General features: G+C 38.9%; 1 long non-coding RNA gene across 1 annotated transcript in view; it reads left to right on the top strand.

Annotated features, from left to right (window-relative positions):
- LOC110216454 (uncharacterized) overlaps window positions 1-13,275 on the top strand; it is a 90,846-nt gene extending 77,571 nt beyond the window's left edge. The window contains exons 2-3 of the long non-coding RNA XR_002326774.2: window positions 10,039-10,101; window positions 13,144-13,275. This is a non-coding gene — a long non-coding RNA (uncharacterized LOC110216454). The remainder of the gene's footprint in view (window positions 1-10,038; window positions 10,102-13,143) is intronic.
- The last annotated feature ends 2,191 nt before the right edge of the window (window positions 13,276-15,466 follow it).

Below are 15,466 nucleotides of genomic sequence, written 5' to 3'. Positions count from 1 at the left end.
CCTGAAATTCAGGTGAGAAGTGAAGACAAGACATAGAGATTTAAGTCACCTGTATAAATGTTGACAATGGAAGTTATGGAAGTCAATGCACTGATGGTATGAAGAGTTTAAATGGTTCCCCACATTTGGGTGGACCCTATCAGGGAGGCTTTTTGTAAAGAGGCACACTTACACATGTGGGGTATAACTTTGGTGATTAAAAACTAGTTTGGAATAAATATCTAGAGTGAAAGGGTGTAGTCTTGTTCTAACTACATGAAAGGTCTGAATTGTATAACTAAGCTAAATTTTATAAACGAAATTTTAAGTATCCTGTGCAGTCAAAATGGAAGAGGGTTTCCTTTTGTTTAGTTTTCAACATTCACTTTTATAAGATTTTGAGTTCCAAATTTATTTTCTTCCCTCTTTTCCCACCTCCCTTCCCAAGACAGCAAGCAATCTGATATAGATTATACATGTACAATTATATTAAATATATTTCCACATTAGTCATGTTGTGAAAGAAGAATCAAAACAATAGGGAAAAACACAAGAAAGAAAAAAACGAAAAACAAGTGACAATAGTATGCTTTGATCTGCATTCAGAATCCATAGTTCTTCCTTTGGATGTGGATAGCATTTTCTATCATGAGTCTTTTGGAATTGTCTTAGATCACTGTATTGCTATCAAAGTTGGTCATCACACAGTGTTGCTGTTACTGTGTTCACTGTTCTGGTTCTGCTCACTTCACTCAGCATCTGTTCATGTAAGTTTTTCCAGAGTTTTTCTGAAATCCACCTGCTCATCGTTTCTTATAGCACAATAGTATTTCATTACATTCATATACCACAACCTGTACCTAATTGATGGTCATCCCCTTAATTTCCTGTTCCTTGCCACCACAAAAAGAGCTGTTATAAATATTTTTGTACATGTGGGTCCTTTTTCTTTATTTATGATCTCTTTGGGATGCAAACCTAATAGTGGTATTGCTGGATCAAGACGTATGCACAATTTTATAGACCTTTGGGCATAGTTCTAAATTGCTCTCCAGAATGATTGGATCAGTTCACAACTCCACCAAGAAAGCATTAGTGTTCCAATTTTTCCACATTTCCAATATTTATCATTTTCCTTCTCTGTCATATAAGCCAATCTGACAGGTGCAAGGTGGTACTTCAAGGTTGTTTTAATTGGCATTTCTCATATTTAGAGCATTTTTTATATGAATATAGATAGCTTTAATTTCCTTATCTGAAAATTGCCTGTTCATGTCTTTGACCATTTATCAATTGGGGAAGGACTTGTATTCTTATGAATTTGACTTAGTTCTCTATATATTTTAGAAATGAGGCTTTATTAGAAACACTGGCAGTAAAAATTGTTTGCCAGCTTTCTGTTTTCCTTCTAATCTTGGTTCCATTGACTTTCTTTGTGCAAAAACTTCTTAATTTAATGTAATCAAAATTACCCATTTTTCATTTCATAATGCTCTCTATCTCTTATTTGGTCATGAATTCTTTCCCTCTCTGTAGATCTGACAGGATTGTTTTCCTAATTTGCTTATGGTATCACTCTTTATGTCTAAATTATGAACCCATTTTGAGCTTATCTTGGTGTATGATGTGAGATGTTGGTCTATGCCTGGTTTCTGCCACACTGTTTTCTAGTTTTCCCAACAGTTTTTGTCAAATTTTGTCAAACAGAAGCTGGAGTCTTTGGGTTTACTAAACAGTAGATTACCATAGTCATTTATTACTATGTCTTATGTGGGTTTTTGTGTAGGTGCCAGATTCTGCTAAGAAAAAGGTATATTCCTTTCTACCTCCATTCACTTCTATCCAGAGAGCTATCACATCTAACTTTTCTAAAGTTCTATTCACCTCCTTAATTAACTTCTTTATGATTTATTCTGTGGTTAGATTTATCTAGTTCTGAGAGGGGGAGGTTGAGGTCCCCCACTAGTATAATTTTGCCGTCTGTTTCTTCCTGCAGTTCACTTAACTTCTCCTCTAAGAATTTGGATGCTATACCATTTGGTGCATATATGTTTAGTATTAATATTACTTCATTGTCTATGGTACCTTTTAGCACTATGTAGTTTTCTTCCTTATCTCTTTAATTAGGTCTATTTTTGCTTTTACTTTGCCTGAGATCAGGATTACTATCCCTGATTTTTTTTTTACTTTAGCTGAAGCATGATATTTTTTGCTCCAGCCTTTTACCTTTATTCTGTGTGTATCTCTCTGCTTCAAATGTGTTTCTTGCAAACAAAATATTGTAGGATTCTGGTTTTTAATCCACTCTGCTATCCACTTCTGTTTTATGGGAGAGTTCATCCTTTCACATTCACAGTTATGATTACCATGTATTTTCCCCCATCCTATTTTCCCTGTTTGTATTTATCTATCTCCTTTCACCCTGTTCTTCACTAGTGTTTTGCTTGTGACCACCACCTCCCTCAATCTGCCCTCCCTTCTATAAGCCCCTGTCCCTTTTCTTTCCCCTTTCTCCTCCTATTTCTATCCTCCTTTCTTCCCTCTTCTATCCACCACCTTTTTTTTCTCTTTTCCCCTCCCACTTCTATATAGGGTAAGATAAATTTCTATACCCAACTGAGTGTGTATGTTATTTCTTCTTTGAACCAAATCCAATGAGTAAGGTTTAAGCATTGTTCACCCTCTCCCTTCTTTCCCCCTAATGTAGTAGTTCTTTTGTGCCTCTTCATGTGATGATTACCCTATTCTGCCTCCCTCTTTCCTCTTCTCCCAGTATAATCTTTTTTTAACCCTTAATTTTTTTTATAGCATCACATCAAAGTCAACTTATAACCACACCCTCTTTCTATGTATTCCCCTTCTAACTGCCCTAATAAAGATACAGTTCTCAAGAGTTACAAGTATAATCTTCCCATGTAGGGATGTAAACAGTTTAACCATATTGAATAACATTTTTTTTCTTTCCTGTTTACCTTTTTATGCTTCTCTTGTGTATTGTATTTGAAGATTGGATTTCCTGTTCAGCTCTGGTCTTTCCATCAGGAAAGTTTGAAAGTCCCCTATTTCAATGAATATCCATCTTTTCCCCTGAAAAGTTATGACCAATTTTGCTGGGTAGTTGTTCTTGGTTGTGATCCAAACTCCTTTGCCTTCTGTAACATGATCTCCCAAGCCCTGGTAGAAGGGCTGCTTTAATGTAGAAGCTGCTAAGTCCGGTGTAATCTTGACTCCACTTCTTTGATATTTGAATTGTTTCTTTCTGGCTGCTTGCAGTATTTTCTCCTTGACCTGATAATTCTGGAATTTTGGTACAGTATTCTTTGGAGTTTTCATTTTGGGATCTCTTTCAGGATGTGATTGGTGGATTCTTCGAATTACTATTTTATCCTCTGGTTCTAGGATATCAGGGCAGTTTTCCCTGATAATTTCTTGAAAGATGCAGTCCAGGATCTTTTTTTTAAATTGTGGCTTTCAGATAGTCCAATAAATCTTAAACTATCCCTTTTAGAACTATTTTCCAGGTCAGTTGTTTTTCCAATGAGTTATTTTACATTTTTTAAAATTTTTTCATTATTTTAATGTTTTGGGGATTGATTCTTGATGTCTTATGGAGTCATCAGCTTCCACTTGCCCAATTCTAATTTATAGGGAATTATTTTCTTCAGTTAGCTTTTGCACATCCTTTTCCATTTGGCCAATTCTACTTTTTAAGGAGTTGTTTTCTTTAGTGAATTTTTTTTCCATTTGGCTAATAGTGTTTTTTAAGGAATTTTTTTCTTCAGTCAATTTTTGTCCTTTTTCCAAGCTGTTGACTCTCTCTTGCATACCTGTCATTTCTTTTCTCAATTTTTCTTCTACTTTATTTATTTGATTTTTTTTTTTAAATTTGAGCTCTTCCAAGAAGGCTTTTTGGGCTTGAGACCAATTCATATTCCCCTTTGAGGTTTTGCATGTAGGCATTTTGACATTGTTGTCTTCTTCTGAGTTTGTGTTTAGATCTTTCCTGTCACCATAGTTGCTTTTTATGGTCAGGGTTCTTCCCTGTGTCTTGCCCATTTTTAGCCTATTTCCTGCTTTTAAAGTTTAGCTCTGCTCCTGGGAAACAGGGGGCCCTGTCCCAAGCTTCTCATACTGGGATCAGGGACCTGGTCATTGATTTTCTGCTTCAGTGCCTGAGGTGCTGGCAGCTTGCTCACTGTACTGGGGTGGCCCCAGTTTAGTCACACCTGTTGTGCCCTGGGTTCCAGGCCTGGCAATTTGCCTTCTTCACTGGAGCTGGAGGCCTCACAGATGGCCTGCTGAGACAGAAATATGGGGCCCTGGTTGCTGATCTGTGCTGTGGCTAAGGCCTTCCTGAAGGCTTGCCCAGATACTGCCTGCACTGGGCTGTGCTCCCCTTCTACCCAAATGAGACAGACCTTTCCTGAAGTCCCTACAAGTTTCTTAAGCTGGAAAATTGTTTCATTCTGTCTTTTTGGTAGGTTCTGTTGCTCCAGAATCAATAAGAGGCTTGATTTAACATTGTTTTTCGAGGTAAACTAGGGAGAGCTTAGGTAACTTCCTCTCTTTTCTCCCCCGTCTTGGCACTACCCCCCAGAGGGTTTCCTTATAGATGATAAGAGCCTCTAAGAAGCTCCTATTTATTGGTGACATTGTGTTGATTGAAAAAAGCCCTGGAACATTATAGAACCTTCTCAATCAGATCCATGGCCACTCAAGAGAAATCAAGACATTCTGGGGAAAAAGTAAATGGATAAAGAAAGCACTTTGCCCAGGTCCTGGCATGTAGTTAGAAAGACACTGTAAATGAATGGAAATTGGGCTGCCTTACAATAGTGAAATTTCATAGTGCTTCTTCCAATGGCTCTGAGTTGCTCCCTGTCCTCAAAGCCAGTGTTTTAAACAGCAATATTCTCTGGATGATACTTTAGGTTTCTAAATTATACAATATGTCAACCTCCAAAGAAGTGAAATCTCAGGTAACCTAAGGGGCACTGGAAGGACACATGATAAATGTGAGTAGGCTGAAGCACATAAACTAATGATCACTTACCTGTGTGAGATGGCATAAAAGATATGACCAAGGACATGTGTAACTGGAAAATGAGCTGGGCTAGTTACATAGTGAGAATGAAAAGTAACATATAAACATCCTGAGTGGTGTTCAGGTACCTAGGAAATACTCTTAAAATCCAGAGGAAGGCTTGTAAAAGATTAGATGATTTATAGAAATACATCAATAAGAAGAGGAAAAAGCAAGGATAGAAGAGGGGACTGGGGAGGGGGGCACAACACCCATGCAATATGATCTGATCTTTTGAAGCATTTATGTATAAATGAGTACTTATGAATAAAATGAGATAAGAAAAAATTACATTTTGCAATAATCATTCTTTACATAATATTCTTCAATACTTCAAGAATAATAATTGACATTCATATGGCCTTTTAAAGCTTACAAATCACTTTATTCACATTATCTCATAAAAACCCTTAGGTAGATCGGTATGTATTATGCCCATTTTATAGATGAGAAAATAGTGTTCAGTTTTAGGATTTCGTTTTTCAAATTATGTAATGGAGTTTTCCCCATATCATAGGCTTAAACATTTGATGTCGAGCATGTTTTGAATGTACAGTTTTTTATTTTTGGGAGAAAGTATGTATGCAAATTTGGCATTCAAATAAAGGTTACCACCCACTGAAATTGTTCTGACCCATGATATCCTATTTTGTATTGAAAAAGTTTTTTACCTTTTTATATTTCACTGAAGGAGGCTATGTAGAAGACCTGGGCTCAAATTCCCCCTTTGACACATATCATCTGGGACCCTGGGCAAGTGACTTAACCTCTCAGTACTCTGGGCTCCTTTCTGGAACTCTAAATGGCAGAGAAAGTGCTGGCTCACATAGGTAGAGAGAATTTCCATACCTGAGAGGTCTCTATGCCAGTGAAATCACAGGTATGGCTCATATAATTGTCCACTTGATTGTGGGGTAAAAAGAATGGTTTCATTGGTGCTCCATTGGTTCAAGTCTGCCCAACCTTGAAGTAGCTCATCCAGGTTGCCAGAATCTTGGAGAGCGTGTTCCAGTCTACATAGGAGTAGAGGGCATTTTCTCATTGGGAGTTCCTCATATCAAGAAACTATGAAAATGCATGCTGTGTCTGACATCTCAAATCCTGATTTGGTTCAGTCTGACTTAATGTCTCTGTGTCTGCATATCTTTTTATATCCTTTGAGGAGGCAGCAGCTTTTTAATTTTTTCCCTTTCTACTTGTGTGTTTGTGCTATCTCCCTCATTAAACTGTAAATGTATTGAGGGCAGAGACCATAGCTGTTCCATTTGTGTTCACCCCCCCCCCCTCACCTTCCCATTGCAGTTCAACTAACTGACATATGGAGGAAAAATGATTGGGCTCAATTATGGAGGGAGTGAGATGTTGACCTTTCTCGACTAATGAATTATTACTCATAATTATGAAAACATCTCTGTATTATGGGGACACTGAGAAGCAATAACAGTGACTCAGAAGCCTGTGGAGGGGAAATGGTTGGATTTCTAACTGAGAACAAAGGAAAGACATTCATTACTTCTTGATCCTGATGAGTGCCTCTCAGCTTAGTTCAGCCAATGGTAGGGGACTAGAGCAGGCCTACTTGAGAGGTCAGGTCAGAGTGGGGAAGCAGCCTTGGAGAGTAAAGAAGTCATGTTCAGTAGATTTGGGTTGGCCTGGCTAAGTAGACTGCCATTTTCTGAGTGTGGATGAAAGAGATAGGAGAGGGTCAAGGGCTAATTGTGACCAAAGAGCTGACTTGTGGAACCTATGTCATGGTACTAGCCATAACAGAGCATGAGGCAAGGTGAAAAGGATAACAACTTCTTTAAGGGACTGGATCATGAATAGAGAGCAAGAAAGAGGGAAGAGGCAGGAGAGAGCAAGGATTTAATGTTTGTAGAGGTACATGGGAGACCTAGATAGAAAAGTACTCTTTCTCTATAGGAGGTTAGCCTCAGAATAGGCTTTCCCCCATTGGATTAAAGGTAACTTATCTCAAAATGAGAGTCTCTGCCTAGACTTCAGATTCCTGCATGTCATTTTGAGGGCTAGGGAAGCAGATTCTGGAAGGCAGCTTTGACATCCATCCCACCTTCATTGAACAGGAAGCAGCTTTATGGCAATGGAAATATTGGTTCTGGAATCAGTGGACCTAGGTTTAAATCTCAGTTCGGTGACTTTGAATACATCACTCTGGGCCTCATTTTCATCATCTATAAAATGGGAGAGTAGGACTAGGTGGCTTGTAAAGTTCTTTTCCAGCAGCTAGGTGGTAGTGTGCTGGGCCTGGAATCAGGAAGACTTGAGTTCAAATCTGGCCTCAGGCACTTACTAGCTGTGTGACCCTGGGCAAGTGACTTAAGCCTGTTTACCTCATTTCCTCATCTGTAAAATGAGCTGGAGAAGGAAATGGCAAACCACTCCAGTGTCCTTGCCAAGAAAACCCCAAATGGGTTAGGAAGCATCAGACATGACTGGAACAACTGAACAACAACAACAGAGATTCTCCCTCATTTAAGCTGAGTTTTGACAACCATTTTGTAGTTATGTTGCAATAGGAATTTGAGGATTAGACTATATAGTCTCTGAGGTAACTTTTAGCTCTGAAATTTTGTGATTCTGTGAATCACTACAATCCTGTGAGATGAGGAAACTGAAATTCCAATAGTTTAAGCATGTCCTCCTAGTCACACAGCCAGCAAGTATTGGAGGTGGGATTCCACCACAAAGAATTTGCTGAGAAAACTTTTAGAAAGCATGTAAATATCATAAGACTTTTTTGTAAACTGTGCATTATTATTCCAACTCCTTTCTTTGTTGTCTGTTCTCTTGCTATGTTTCATAACAAATCTGTAATTATCTGCTAGGTTGAGAACTATTATTAAGCAGTAGAGGAATGGATAAAGGAAACCCTAGCATCTACTTTCCAGCTCCAGGAGGAGCCTTGGTGTGCAGGACATCTTAGTAAATAGAGAGTAAGTGGTTATGGATAGAAATCTGAAGGGGGCACTGCGAGCACTGCACACAGTGGAGTGATCAGGTACTAGAGGTCTCATGAGCCCTGTGGTACCACATAAGTATCCCTTAAGAAAGCAAAAAACATCTACTTCTATATGAAAAAAATTGTGACGTTTTTACAGCACGGTTTGAACTGGAAGAAGTAATCTTATGCTGATGCACCCATATATGAACCTGTCTGCATCAGTTTATGGCTTAGAATTTAAAATTCTGATAATCGTCTATTGTGCAAAAGATAAACACATTTATTTTTATGGCCACCACTTCTCCCTCCTCATTTAATTCTACTTCTGTAACATGCTTCCAAACCTATTTTGAGCCTTCTGCATAATTACTCCAAGTAAGTGATATTTTAAACTCTATTCACACTTGGCCTGGCCCTTCCAGTACACCACTCATCGCCTGGGTTAGAGTTGGGAAAGGAACGATTGACGTAGATTGAATACGGGAAATGAAATCAGAACAATCACTTTAAAAACTGTTGGCTAAGGATCATTCAGTGGAGATGCAGACATTTCTAAATTGAATGATTCTGTGTTATGGCTACCTAAAAGATTGCTATAAAAAGCAGGGATCTCAATGTTTTATTGGCCTGAGCCAGAATCTGAATAAAGTATTTATGCCCTAGGAAAATAATGATGGAAAATGACTGCTGTGCTGCATTTTCTCACTGTCAGAGAATGATAGTGTTCCAGCTGGAAGGGACCTTTGGAGACTTCCAGATAAATTCCTTCATCTTTTAGTTGGGGAAACTGAGGCCCAGGGAAGTGAAGTCACCTACCTGAGGTCATTCAGGTAGTGAATGGCAGAGGTAGCATTTGAACCCAGCTCTTTGGATTCCAAAATTAACATGCTTTTTCTACTGAGCTATGCTGCCAGCAAAAAAGTAAAGGGAGAGTAGGAGAAGTCCTCTGCACACCCCAATAATTAAATGTCTAGATATGCTAAGTACTTAGGATCAGCATGGGGGAAAGGCTGTCATCTCTCCCCTAACTTGTGAACTTCATCAAGACTTTGTCTGAGCCACCTCCCCCACTCCTAAACCCTTAATTTTTATTTTGAGGGTGTGGGGTTCACCCAGAATAAAAAGAAAAAGGTCCATGGAGCAGACACCCTTCTCTGGAACACTTGGGATTGCTCTGTGCACTAGGCAGCCTGTCAAACTTGTGGGAGGCATCAGGTCATTGGCATGTAGGTGGTCTGCTGCCATAAGCCCTCACTGCATCCCTCTGTTGGACTCTAGGGGAAGGAACAGAGAGTCTTCTGTCTGTCCTTCACCACAGGCTCTGAGGCCCACTAAGGAAATGTTTTTCTTCTTTGAAGCTCTCCACAATTTGAAGTGGATTGGCAGTGTGAGCCTTAGTTTTAATTCCATAGACTATGTAATTCTAGATGGCAGGGAATGTTTCTTTTTGTCTCTGAATGTCTGGTGCCTAGCACAATGCCCAACACAGAGCAGGAACTTTATCCATGCCAGCCGGTTGATTTTTGTTGAGTTTGATTTGAACTTTGTTTCCATTGAAAAAAGTGGATGAATTTATGCAAAAGTTTTACTAGTATTTACCCAGTAATGTTGACCATTGCTTTGTGTCCCTTACTCCCAGAGAATATTTGGAATTTGGAAAACTCTAATTTAGAGGGATCATGTTTAGCTATCTTTGAACATTGACAAGGTGGGTATAAGACAGGTGCATTAGACTTGTTATGCATGACCCGAGAGGGCAGAATTAGGAGTAACAGGAAGTGCAGGGTTACCAATTTGGGTTCAACATAAGAAAAAAGTTTGTCATAACTGGAGGTGTCCAAAAATGGAATGGGTAGATTCAGGAGCTAGTGGTCTCCCTATCACTGGATTTCTGAAAATTTATTTTGAATGACAACTTGTTTGGAAATGCCATTAAGGGGATTTCTATGGAGGCACAAATTGAACTCTATATAATCTGAGAGGCCTCTTTCAACTCAGATTTTGTGATTCATAGGTATTCTGATCATTGATATCTTGGGAAAATTTCCAGACAAGTCCTGCTAGAGGCCCCAGACAGGTAAGTGTATACAACATCATAATGCATCTAGTTGCTTTGAGAATTATCATATTCCAGCTAAACATATGAGGGAGACTTGTGAAATACCAGCACTCTAAACAAAGTAGCAATATGATATTTACAAAGTTATTCCTAGTGTTTAGTTTAAATAACTGTAACAGAAACAGCATTGTAAAGAGAAACTTTGAAAGTCTCAAGAACTTTGATCAATGGTATTGATCAACAATGATCCCAGAGGACCAGTGATGAATTATTCTACCTCCCCCTGGACACAAACGTGATAGACTCAAGGTACAGAATAAGACATATCATCTGGACGTGGGCAATGTGAGAATTTATTTTGCTTGACTGTGCATATTTGTTACAGTGGTTTTATTTTTCTTTCTTTTTTCCTAATAAGGAGGAGGTTAGGTGGGAGAGAAAATAGATTTTTGTTAAATGATCAAATGAGATAACATATACAAAGTGCTTTGCAAACACTATCATCATCAATAATAATAACAGAATAACTTAAATTTAATTTTAAAAACTTAAGTGCTTGTTGTTGTTGTTCATCCTTATTTTTTTTTGTGAGACAATGGGTGAAATGACTTGCCCAGGGTTATACAAGTCGTAAGTGTCAAGTTTCTGAGGCCAGATTTGAACTCAGATCTTCCTGAATTCGGGGGCGGTGCTCTATCCTCATCCTTCATTTTCGAAGAAGACAAAGACATCATGATGTTGAGATAAAATAGTAGATGATGAATGAATTGTGCATGAATTAGATTTCAGTGAGGCAGAGTTGTGCAAAGTTGTCAGCTTCAGTCTCTCTTCCAGTGTCATCAAAGTCCAGTGGCAGGACAAAAGTCAAGATGACTGGTGATGGCCTGTGATGCAGTGAATGACCTTGGCGTCTTCAAAGTCTGACCTTACTTAAAAATTTAAGTGCTTACTTGAAGCCAAAAGACCTTAGAGGAACAAATGGCCCCTAGCCCAGCAATTTTGCATCAGTAGAAACCAGGAAACTAACACAGAATGCCTTTAGCTAGGCATTGACTCCTCCCTCCCATAATAGTGAGGCTCCCTGTCTCCTGAAGCCAAAGTCTTGTTGACTTTGGCCCTGCCCTCTGGCTTTGCCCTTCATTCTGCATTGGCTAGTTAGGATATGGTTATCTAGTTAAAAGACAGCATAAAATTCAGCTGTAAACAGCTTGACTGAAAAAAAAAACCAAAATAATGTTTATTGGCCATTAGACCTGACACCACTCTCTGAGACCATCTGCAGCTGTCAGACTTTGTTTTCCAGAAGCAGATTTACAGGAGGAATGAGTAAGCCTATATGTACAGGGATTTCATCAGGTAGATGGAGTCTCTTGAGATCACTTGGTTAAAAAACAATCATTCAGCAGTCGCAAACATCTTAAGGCCTCTTATGCTAAGAGCACAGAAAACAATTTACTGTATGGCTGAAGCTCTAGGCTTTCAATTGCACAAAGGAGAGATTTACATCAGTATCTCCACATATTCCCTTTCAGTTTTGAATAAAGCCATATTGAACTTTTCTGGTCCAAGGCCAATAATTTGGTAGGATTTATTCTTAGGGAAATAAGTGTCTTGCAGAGACGTTAATGCATTCTGCAAATACGTGTCTACTTGAATCTAACCTCATTTGGGTCTTCTGTGCTACACACACACACACACACACACACACACACACACACACACGTCACCACCACCTCCACCATTGGCAATAACAACCCCAACACTTATCTCTAGCCACCTCCCTATTCACCTCCCATAAATGACATACCTTCTCCTTTCTCTCCAAGTTTCTAGTAATTCTAGATGGCAGGGCATGTTTTCTTTTTGTCTCTGAATGTCTGGTGCGTAGCACAATGCCCAACACTTCAGTATTTCTTTTCTCATGAGCTTTCAATTTTACTTAGAAAATTGTAGTTGTTTTTCATTAGCTTCATCATCTCTGTCCTATGCCTCAAAATCTCTTTATGTCATAGTATCATAAATTTCAAGATAGAAGGAACTCTGAAGATTCTTTAATCCAGTCCCATAATTTTATAGATGGGAAATTGAGGACCAGCAAGGTTAAATGTCTTATTTGTTGCAATATAGGTGAGAAGAAGCAAAAATAGAATTTGAACCCAACACACCTAACTCCAAATCAGAGACTATACAGCATAGAGATGGAGATCTGGTCTTGGAGCCAAGTAAACCTGTGTTCAAATCCTTCTGAAATAAATTGGCTACATTATGCTGGACAAGCCATTTAGCCGCACAGAAAGCTTTGGGCAGCCTTCCAACCTACATTAATAGAGGGAATTTCCTCCTCAGGGAGTTCTGCATGTGGCAAGGGCTATCTCCCACATGTGGAATGGGGTCTTTGTGTGGCTCAAAGGGAGGCAGAATAGACATCTCTAGCCTCCTTTCCCCCTACCTTTCTCAAAGGGAGACTTTAACTCCTGCTAGGAGGGGAAGAGGTAGGTTGGGGCCAGAGGCCACCATCCTGTTCTCCTCAGAGAAAGGGCTAGACTTATATCTATCTGTTTCTTTAAATTATATTAATCTAGGAGATGTGATTTTAAGGTTCAGTCTAACTTCTGATTGCTACTTCATAAATAGAAGAAGCAGGAGGACCCCAAGCTCATATTCAAGGCTTTACTCCCTTCCCACCAAATACGAATTCTATAAGTCCAAAATATGGACTTATCCAAATTGGTAACAAAATAGAAATTAGAGAAAGTAATACGTGGGAAAATACTTACAAGAGAATACAGGGTGAAGGAGTTCTGCCATTTGGGATCATGGTTATTCAGAGAGAGAGAGAGAGAGAGAGAGAGAGAGAGAGAGAGAGAGAGAGAGAGAGAGAGAGAGAGAGAGAGAGAGTGTTTGGTCTTACACAAGGAGAAGTTTCCAGAGTGTAGTGGAGCAAGTTGGGGATAGGGATGTAATGGAGACTACCAGTTCCTCTCATGTTGGCTTCTTCTCAGAGTCTTTTCCTTCAGCAACCTAACTTGGGGTTGACTTCTTTCATCTTCTCTCTTGAAGCTGGAAGACAGAAGAGCCTGAACTAAATGCCGAACCCTAAGAGACTTGAAGAGACCAAAGATTGTCTCAAGAGGAACTACACTGTCACTAACTCCATCTCAGCCCTCATGTAGACATGAGATATTGATCTCCACCAGTAAGGAGTTTCATACTAATGGGATTTGGGACTGGGGTTACACCTATGTCAATGGGAGAAAAAAATCACAGGACTAGTTGCTAGCTTTATATCATCTGACTCCATGAAATTCAGCCCAAAATTTCTTTAGTATTTTGAGCGCTTTGCTGTGCTGCTGACTCATATTGAGTGTGAAATATTCGTAAAACCCCCAGATCTTTTTTCAAGACTATTGCTGTCTTAACTACGGTTTCCCTATTTTGTCCTTATGAAGTTGATTTTATACACACACACACACACACACACACACACACACACACATATGCGTGTGTGCAACTTTGCATTTATCTCTATTGAATTTCATCAGATAATTTCTAATTTCATTAGATTCAGTCCAATACTTAAGCCTGTGAAGAGTCTTTTGGGACCTATTATTGCCATCCAGGGTCTTAGCTGTGCCTCTTAGCTTTGTGTCATCTATATGTTTGATGAGCATACAACGTATGTTTTTTTTAAATAATTTTAAAAATTGTTAAACAGCATAGATTCCTGGGAGGCTCCACTAGAGACCTCTTGGCACAAAAGAATTAGTTTTTTTATGAAGTGTCTCATGCTATTCTTGTAGAAAAGATGGAGAGATATGGATTAGGATACAATTGGATTTACTGGTTGGCTGGCTGGACTCAAAGAATAATTTTTAATGGTCACTCCGGTAGGAGGTCTCCAGTGAAGTACCTTAGAGATCTTTTGATTCTACCTCTAAGCTGTATTATATATCTGTCCCCTCCATCACTCACATTACTGCTTTGGTTTAGACCCTTGTGACCTCTCACTTGGATTATTATAATACTTCCAAACTAGTCTTCCTGTCTCTCTTTTTCTTCTCCAGTATATCCTTCACACAGTTGTCTACCTAATCTTTCAGAATCCACAGAAATGACCATATCACTTCTTTGTTCTAAAATCTTCATTGGTTCCCCAATGCCAATAGGATAAAACCTTCTTTAACCTGGCTATTTGTTATCTGGTTCTCCCTTTTTTCCAATCTTATTTCATAATCTTCAAATTATCACCAAATGTGACTGCCACTAGCTATTTTCCAATGCTATTCTTCCCTCTTATGCCACCCCACCCCTCTGTTTCTAGAACATGCACTCTCCTCACCTCAAGTTTTTGAAATATTCCTTCAAGACCCAGATCATGTAGTGCTTCTTCCTTGAAGCTTTCTCTGATTTCTCCAGTTGAAAATTACATCTACCTATAATTTTCCTAAAGCATTTTGTCCCTAGAGATAGCATGATGTAGCGAAAAGAGGCCTAGCCTCATAGCCAGGAATACTTGTGTTCAAGCCCTGCCTCTTACATATACAGGCTGTGTGATCTGGGCAAATCCCTTCAATTTTCAGTTCTCCAAGATTATCAGTTTCAAAGAAAGTGCTAACCTACACTGGCAGGGGAAGTTTGCTCACAAGGAATTTTCTACACCAAAGAATTTATAGGTCTAAACCCTATTTCTGCTTTGTCCCTGTAAGATTCTACCTTGATGTATACTTGTCTGTGTATGTGTCACATCCCTCTGTACTTCTTTGGAAGTGGAGGAAGACATATGCTACTTTTTTGGTTTTCATTTCTTCCTCACCTAGCACAGTGTATTTCACTTAAAAATTTGTTAAATTAAATTGAAGGGGAGCAGTTACTCTGAATTTGTAGGCAATTATGAGACATTCCACAGGTGAAAATTCTTAAAATAGATAATTGTCACTAATTAATGAATATGGGTTGTTAATTAAGACCTGGAATAATAACCTGAAGTGTCTCTAAGGCATCAAATACTAATCTTCTCTATTATTTCTTTTATCAAATATTTATTGAACACCTACTAGATACTTTAAGACATTATAATTCTGGTAATTGGAGCATGGAAGAATAAGTCATGTAGGGATGGATCTGTGACTTCATCACTGTCGTACGGTGCCATTGCTGCTTATCGTAATCCCATAGAGACCCTACTCTGATTCCGTGTCATGGCACGGAGATGACCATGAATTCTTGAAGATTCTATCTTCAAAAGCTCCTTCTGTGAGCATCTGCCAACCATAGGCACTGGAGGAAAGAATACTTGTCTTGAAGTTAGATGAGATCTGGTTTGACTCTTGCCCATGATTCTATGCGACTCTTGGCAAGTCATTTGACTTCTCATTACCCCAGA

Source organism: Phascolarctos cinereus, unplaced genomic scaffold (assembly GCF_003287225.1).
Source record: "Phascolarctos cinereus isolate Bilbo 61053 unplaced genomic scaffold, phaCin_HiC Scaffold_5;HRSCAF=322, whole genome shotgun sequence".
Lineage (NCBI taxonomy): Eukaryota > Metazoa > Chordata > Mammalia > Diprotodontia > Phascolarctidae > Phascolarctos > Phascolarctos cinereus.
The sequence above is the reverse complement of the archived record's forward strand: the minus strand, read 5'-3'. Positions and strand labels throughout refer to the sequence as shown.